We start from the raw sequence: 8,830 nt of genomic DNA, 5'->3' as shown, positions 1-8,830 counted from the left end.
GCCTGATGGCTCAATTTTTGGAAAAAATGTGATTGATTTGAAATTGAATATTTATATATTATTATATATGTTATTGAATTTTGTATTAAATGTATTTAATTGTTTTAAATTTCTGCCTGGCATGTTGTTATTGCAGTAAATAATAGTAATACATAATCATAATTAAAGGGAAGAGACAGTCAGTTGTGTAAAACACTTATTTACTGGCAGGATAAGAAGTTTAAAACACATCTAAAACACCTATTTACAATATTTACAACTTAAGGATGATAGATAGATAGATAGATAGATAGATAGATAGATAGATAGATAGATAGATAGATGGATAGATACTTTATTAATCCCGAAGGAAATTCATCTGTCAGCTGCTCCAAACATTCCATAAGAAAGCACTCAGCTAAAGTAGACAGATGTAGCAATAATAAGAGAATAAAAAAAAAATATAAAATAGACCTATATATATATATATATATATATATATATATATATATATATATATATATATATATATATATATATATATATATATATATATATATATATATATATACACATATACAAACTATCACCTATATATATGCATACATATATATATACACATATACACACACTCTCATATAGAAGAAATACAGTTCATAAAAAGTCAATTAGTGTAGATGTTGTGCCCGTCCCACCATCCTCCCCCCCCTGCTGTTGTACAGTCTGACTGCCCTGGGCACAAAGGACTTCCTCAGTCTGTCTGTGGAACAGGTCAGTGACAGCAATCTGCCACTAAACCTGCTCCTTTGAGAGGTGATGGCAGAGTGCAGAGGGTGGCTGGTGTTGTCCATGATCGCCATCAGTTTTTCCATGGTTCTTCTCTCTGCCACTGCCACCACCGACTCCTGTTGCAGGCCCACCACAGAGCTGGCCCGTCTGATGAGCCTGTCCAGTCTGAGGATCATTTCATGGCATGAACTCATGAAATTTGCAGTGTTACTCGTTTTCATCTGCCTGTCTTGGGCATCCATTTGGGTGTTCCTGGCAGATTTCTGAGGCACCAATGCACATGTTGTGCAGAAAACAAGCAGCCGTTACGATCATGACCACTGCATCGATCCGGGTGTTCTGCAGATCTCGTAGGCGCCTCCACTTGCACTTCATTCTTCCAAATGCTTGCTCTACAACCACCCTCCCACGGCTGATCCTGGAGTTCTGCAGCTCGTCGACCTCAGTTAGAGCCCCGTTGTCACGCTTAGGCGTGATGACAAAGGGGAATGCCTGCCCGATGTATGCACTGTCTCCCAGCAAGCTGTTCTCACCCATCTTCTCCTGCCATGTGGTGTAAAAGTCAGAGGCCCTCAACATCCTGGCATCATGGACCTTCCCCGGTGGTCCAGCGAAAATGTCAATGAATCGCCCCCTCTCATCCACAATTCCCTGAAGGAGGACAGAATAAAAAGACTTCCGATTCATATAGTGTCCTCCTCTTATTGGTGGTCTTTGCACCCTGATGTGGCACCCATCAATAGCACCAATGACACCACTGAGACCACAGAGGCGGTGGAAAGCAGCAGCAGACGCTGCTTTCTCACAGGTATTTGGTCAGGATATAAAGGATGGTCCTACTGTGCACATGATGTTGAGCGCTTGTAGGATGATCCTGTGTGCTGTGGACTGTGACACATCAAATTTATCAGACATCTCACGGAAGCTGTTTTGGTTGGCCATGTACCACAGGAACATCAGCACCTTCTTTGTTGCAGGAACTGGCAGGAGACCTTGACTGTGTGGTTTTTGAATACCGTTGTCCTGCAGCTTCATCATGACATATTCAAACTGGGGCTTTGTGACACGGAAATGACGTGAAAAGGTGTGATCATCCATATTCAGCATCATCTCCCACTCTGTTCCAGTCTTCAATATAATTCGCTGTGTAGGCTGCAGCACAGTCAATATTCTAGGTGAGAGACAAAACGTGTTTTAGTAAAGACCATGACACATTTTACAGTTCTTATAGCATCACTGTATCATTTCACAATAATATGAGCAGCTTTTACTTCCTTTTATCAGTAGATTTATCTGAAATCTTTAACACAATCAATCAATCATGTTGTCCCTGTGTGATGTTTAGGGACAGGTCAGGACAGTCTGAGGACAGACAGCTTTGAGGTTGAAGTCCTATAAAAATGAAATGCACCTGTGACTGCAGGTCTGTAGCTACGTCTTGACCACATGTCAGTTGATCAGCTGTAGTAGAGTAAACTCCGCTGCACCGAGCGCTTTTAAAAAAAAAATTAAGCTCCGGTAGCGGCCGGGCTGATAGATACAGGAGGATAGGCTACTGTAAACCAGCGCGGATCCGCTGTATTTATCAAAGCGTCACTGTGCTGAAGCAGCGGGTCTGTTTGAGCTGTGTTCATGAAGTTAGAGGCTATTCAAACTCTTCTACATTGTCTCTTTTCACCTCCTCTCTCCCTTGCTGGTTGCACCAACGTTTTAAACAGAGATCCGCTACATCTGTCGGCTTTGTTTGTTTACATTTCACAGAACAAATCCCACTGAAAACGAGCCTGCATATTTTACAGACAACTGCTGATATTACATTGAGAAAAATCGATTTAAATCTACATATAATTTATAAAATTGCAGTTGTTAAAGGAGCATTATCGCAAATCCAAATTCTTAATTCGGCCACTAGATGGAGCCAGGCGGAGTTTATCAGATATAAACAAGTGGGCAGCTGTCAGAGAGAGAGAGCAGCCTCGTTTAGTGCTGCATTTGCCCCACGGACACTACACTGTTGGCGATTTTTTTTGTAAATTTAGTTATGGCTCCCCCCGACCCATCTTTTGCATATTTCAGCTTATTTTATGCTATTACTGCTGTATTTGCGATAATGCTCCTTTAAGAGCACTCGCCCGTTATTTACTATTGACCGATCAAACGGCGTTCGATAGGCTACTTTTGTAGCTAAACAATGAAATATGTAGAAAGAAAGAAAAAGAAAAAATATGATACCTTCTGCGCCTTTGTGTTTCCTCCTCATCCACCGTGTTTGCAGGTTGCAGAAGGACCGTATATTTGTCCAGAAGTCGTTTATATTCGGACAAGGCAAGCGCGACAATAACTTTCTTTGATGTTGCCATCTTGTTTCCTCTTCCGTTTTGGGCCGTTGGCTACTTTTTCCCGACTTTGTAACTGAAACGCTGAAAACTCGGGTGTGACGTCATTCCCAGCTCCGACTTCCGACTTCCGAGGTAAATGGAATGCACCATAAATACAGAATTATATGAGAACAGATTGAAAGCTTAGTGGGCCAGCTAAACGTCCGTTTCACAGCAAGTAGATCGTTTCGTTTATCTAACGTTAATACCCACAGTTTGCTTGCCATCCAGTTTGACAAGCATAGCTTAGCCGCTAACGTTAGCCTTGTATTGTGTTATGTTAGCCGGGTAAACTTGTCGAGCAAACAGCGGCTATTAGTTAGATAAACGAAACAAACTACCTGCTGTGATATGAATGTTTCCTCACCGCTACGCACATGAGTCTAATCTTTTGTTTAATGAAAATCAAGATGAAGATTTTGTAGTAACGTTGGTTAACTTACCCAGCCGAGCTCCCTTCCCCGGCGGCGTCATCCATGGCACCAACATGTTTCCTTTTTAAATGCTCTCCCTCAGTCAGCTGTCAGCACGAGCAGCGGCTGCAGCAGCCTCGCGCCCCTGTGAGCTCAAACCGGGTTCAGCCGCGCTCGAGCGGAGCAGGGGGGGAGAAAAAAAGTGTATTTCTATTACTGTGTGGAGATCTCCAACAACGGAGTCGGGGAGAAAGCAGTGGGACAGATCTGCCCAGTCCCTGAGCATCGCACGCTTCACAGACAAGCCACAAAGCAGAATGTAAACAACGTCACGCGGTTCAGCACCTTGGACATTGGACAGCTGCGGGGGGGGGGGGGGGGGGGGGGGGGGGGGGGAGTCAGAACAGCGGTGTTTCAGAGTGGGGGTATTTCGGAACAGCGGGGAGTCGAAGTGGAGGTGTCCCCCAACGCAGCAACTGATCTGCAAAACAAACGGCTCTGCGTTAGGACAGAGGGGTAGGGGGAAGTGGTAGGGCTACATACCCCTCCAAACGGAGATTTTTCAGAGGCACACTCCAAACGGAGGGGTATGAAAAGTTTCCCAGAATGCATCTTGCGGCAACTGGCAGCGGTAGCTGTAAAACGAAAAGCTGTTATATTTCTTGCTGTAGCGCTGTTATTACGTCACTTTATTAAGTTTTAATATTTTTTCATGCAAGAACGTAACTGTTTAGGTCCCAAATGTGCGGTTAGTTTACCCAAATGACGGCTGGTTAGAAGTTTGCTCCGACGTTTTTTCGGCGAAGTGAAGCTCCAGGAGGAGCGGCTCCTCACAGAGGCAGCAGCCGGTCTGCAGAGCTGCTCCGCCGGCCAAATTACGTCCTCGTCCCGGTCCCGCTGGGAGAGAAGGCGGTCGTTAATTAACTTATCCGCGGGTTTTTAGAGGTTTACCATCGGCTGGTTAAATTTTTTTTAGCATTTAAATGTTGGTCTCATTGATGAAATCTGACAATTGTGGCAGTAGCATTAGTTTATTTGAATGAAAAGTGAAGCTTCATGTGTGTATCGGACAGAGGAGCAGGCAGCGCTGCCTCTGGGCTCTGTACGTACAGAAATCACCACATTTACATCAGTAAATAAATGTTTTGCAATTATCCGATCAGTCTGCATTAAGTTTTATCTTATTTTATTAAGTTATGGTAGGCCTACACGGCTATTTGATTTCTGGCAAAAGCTCGCCGCATCAGCTTACGTAAAAGCCAGTGAGACTACGTGATGACGTATGTGACTGTTGAAGGGGTGTCCCAATTCGGAGGGGTTGACTTTCTACCCCTACCCCTTGTAGCTCCGTTTCAAGGGGCGAGGGGCAGGGGTAGGGGTACAAAAGAGAAATGGGATTGGGCCTAAAGGTCAGAGGGCGGTGAAGCCTGAACAGTTCTTCCCTGATCTTAATGGTTTCATCAGGTCTGTGAATCGGCTCAGAAAAGATGATGCTTTTAGTGACCCAGAGATCTACAGACTCAGGAAGCTGGTGACTAAAGCCAAAGCTGCACTCATTGATGATGATGACTAATTTCACGAACATGTACATTTTTTTCTTTGTCACTGTTTTTACTGTGTGTTTTTTTTATCATGGCGAACATTAATATTGGGACCATTAATATTAATGGTGCACGCTCTGACGCAAAGAGAGCTTCTCTGTTTAAGTTGTGTGAGCTGAAGAAGCTGGATGTGTTTGTCCAGGAGACTCACAGTGACAGTAGAAATGAGGGGGACTGGAGGAGGGAGTGGCCAGGTCAGATTTTCCTCAGTCACAAGCTGTCCAATAGTGCCGGGGTGGGAATCCTGTTCTCCAGAGCCTTCAGCCCTCAGTCTGTAGAAATCCATCACATCATGGATGGACATGTTCTCATGGTGAAAGCATATTATGAAAATGTGAAATTAGTCTTCCTGTGTGTTTATGCCCCTGTATTGAGCAGGGACAGAATGATTTTTAAAAATGTGTTATGTGATATTATTGGCGGTGTTTCTGATGAGTATTTATTCCTGGGAGGAGACTTCAACTGCACTGCTGATGCAGCACTGGACAGAAATCACTGGAGCCTCATCCTGCCTCGGCTCAAGCACCTCATTGAGACTAATGATTTGAAAGATGTGTGGAGGGGTCTTAATGGAATAAACAGTACACCTGGTCTCACTGTAGAGACAACACAATGTCTCTGGCCAGGCTAGATCGGTTTTATTGTTTCAAACATAATTTTCATGTTTTTAAAAGGTGTCCCGGTGGGTGTGTCAGATCATTCTTTGGTTCAGTGTAGCATATTTACCCAGAATGTGAAGACATCCAGTGCTTACTGGCATTTTAACACAGCTCTGTTAGAAGATCGTTCTTTTAGAGAGGCTTTTAGTTTTTTTATGGGTCTCACATAGGGAGAAGAAGTCCATGTTCACATCAGTGCAGAAATGTTGAGATTATGGAAAAACTGTCATAAAGCAATTTTGTCAGCAGTATACTCGCAACGTCACCAAGCACATTACCAGATCCCTTCAGGACCTGGAGACTGAGGTACAGCACTTACTGGGCTGTACAGGAAATCAAGGGCATGTTAAAGCCCTTAAAAGTAAAAAGGCTGCTATAGCCAACCTGTTGGGCATTACAGCACAGGGAGCTTTGGTTCGGTCACGTTTTATGAACACTTCTATGATGGATGCCCCATTCAAGTTTTTTTTTTGCTTGGAGAGCAAGAATGGCCAGAGAAAGGTGATCCACTGCCTGCTCTCAGATGATCTTCACTCACGGAAGCCACTGAGATCCGAAGGCACGCCACACGTTTTTATAGCAACCTTTTTAAGACTGAGTTAGTGGAAGATCCCGAGCTGGATGCAGTCTTTTTGTCGGATTTACCTCAGGTTGGGGAATCATCGGATTCTATGTTGTCAGCTGATCTGACTTTGGATGAGTTTCATGTGGCTCTCATGAGCCTGGCAAATGGCAAAGCTCGAGGCATTGATGGGATCCCGGTGGACTTTTATAAGACTTTCTGCCTGGTGGTGGGCAAGGATATGCTGGAGGTGTTCCAGGAGAGTTTTAGGAATGGTCTTTTACCTCAGAGTTGTAGGAGGGCTGTGATCACTCTACTCCCGAAGAAAGGAGACCTCCAGGAAATGAAGAACTGGAGGCCGGTATCTTTGCTGTGTGGGGATTACAAGGTCCTGTCAAAGGCGCTGGCGATGAAACTCGGGGAAGTGATGGCTGAAGTAGTTCATGTTGACCAAACTTACTGTGTGCCCGGCAGGCTGATAAGTGATAATATCACTTTAATTCGGCATGTTTTGGACGTCTCTAGCTCGTTGGGCGTAGAGACTGGTCTTATTTCCATAGATCAGGAAAAGGCGTTTGACTGGGAACTGTTTGTTCAGAAAAGCAGGAGAGATTTTTTCTCTCAGCACCTTCATTCTTGGTTTTAAGTATAAAAGGACTCACAAGGACAAATGCCAAATGATGAACTGCATTTTGGGTCAGTCAAAGATGGCTGTATATGTGAGCAGGAAGAGGAAGGTGGAGGACAGTGTGGACTGTGACATTGTGTTGTTACTGGGTAAAATGTTAAAAGCAAGAATCTTGATTGATTTTAATTATTATAAAGGTATGCAGGATCTGGAGCGGTTCATCCAGACATGGACTCGTAATAGTGTACTGTGCTCCGTTAAGGAGAATGAACTGATGTTCTCAGATCAGCTGGGATGATTTATTAGTGTAGATTTTATTTATGTTATGATGTGAAATGGTTTGAATAAAGAGGTGGTGAAAAATAAAATCTCTCTCTCTCTCTCTCTCTCTCTGTGTGTGTGTGTGTGCACGTATGTGACTCACACGGTCTCCGCTGGCTCTTGTTGAGGTGAAGGGTTGTACAGATGCTGCTGTAGTATTTGTGGACATTTTGCAGATGGGTTTAAAAATCTACACTAATGGCATGGATGTCATAGCTGTGTGCCTCTTGCTATACTGTTAGTAGGCTAATTTGTTGCTGTGTATATCATAATACTATTGGGGAACACTGGTGTGGTGCAAAGAGTGTTTGCCAGCGGTGAAGATGTTGTTGACATCTAAACTGTCAATGTCGAATCTGAAGAGTTACAGCTATACCCTTATACCCTTATGTGTCTATAGGCCTAATGTAAAGTATACAGCTGTTCTCACAGTAAAAAGAGGTATCTTGTGGAGTCTATTATTATATTGTCTTTATGTTGTCTTAAGTACTGCTGAGAAGTTAACCATTAGGTCTGAAAGTGTGAAAACCGCCATTCCAAAAATTTTCGAAGGTCCGTCATTCCGAATTTCCGAGGGGCCGTCATTCCGAAGTTGTCAATCGCGGTGTTTTATTTTGAAGGGTCGGGACCGGATTCTTGACTTCCTGCCTGGCTTGACGCGAACGCTCGCGGAAAATAGACCAGATGAAACGATCGCTGCAGGGCGCGAGCCGGCGGCGCGTCTGGTGTGTGTGAACGACACATTATTAGCACAGTGGGCTGATATACAAGACAAAAAACTATCAGTGTGCACTCTTTCCTGGATTTGATCCCACCTGCGTGGGAGACAACTGCTCTACCCACTGTACTACCGCAGCAGTCAATGAAGTGGCTTTACGACAGCATATTTAACCAACTTTGAAATGGCACACCTTTTTTCAGATTCTGAATGGTGGCCCTTTTTCAGACATAATTAAGGGCCGGCATTCCGAAACATGAAAGCAAACGTTCGGAATGGCGGCCCTTCGGAATGGCACCATGAAACCCCAATTGACCCTTTGTCAAGGCCCCGCCCCCCACGGTTGCTGTTGCTAGGTTGGACAAACAATGGTCACGGAAGGGTTAACTCGCATTGGAAACCATTGAAAATTAGGCAGATTTAAATTGCTTGTAAGGAAAATTTGAATTAATTTATACATCAGAAAAATAGTGTCCATGATAGAAGACAGGCGTGGCTAAAGAGCGATTGAACGGGCATTACCTGACTTTTCCGAAAAATGGGGAAAAATCATTGTTTTGGTCACTCACTAGCTAGTAGCTAACGACGCTAGCTAACGTTAGCTACAAGCTAACGCTTAATCTCCGCCAATCTCCCGTTTCTCCTCGTAAAACTTCACAAAGTTCAAAAGACATTAGCAGCGGTAATGTTATGTTTGCTAGATAACTTTGAAGGTATTAGATCTTCTCCGTCTATGAACACGACCAGAGAGTGGACTGGAGAATGAATGAGCTTAGCACTTC

General features: G+C 43.9%; 1 pseudogene across 1 annotated transcript; it reads right to left on the bottom strand.

Moving 5' to 3' along the window:
- Positions 1-975: 975 nt before the first annotated feature.
- Positions 976-3,128, bottom strand: LOC310995604 (annotated as a pseudogene). The gene is made up of 2 exons: positions 3,001-3,128; positions 976-1,939 (listed from the first exon to the last, which is right to left on the bottom strand). The product of its transcript is annotated as an uncharacterized misc_RNA (transcript).
- Between the last annotated feature and the right edge of the window lie 5,702 nt (positions 3,129-8,830).

The sequence above is a fragment of the Trachurus trachurus genome (genome assembly GCF_905171665.1).
Source record: "Trachurus trachurus genome assembly, chromosome: 13".
NCBI classification, from domain to species: domain Eukaryota; kingdom Metazoa; phylum Chordata; class Actinopteri; order Carangiformes; family Carangidae; genus Trachurus; species Trachurus trachurus.
The sequence above is the reverse complement of the archived record's forward strand: the minus strand, read 5'-3'. Positions and strand labels throughout refer to the sequence as shown.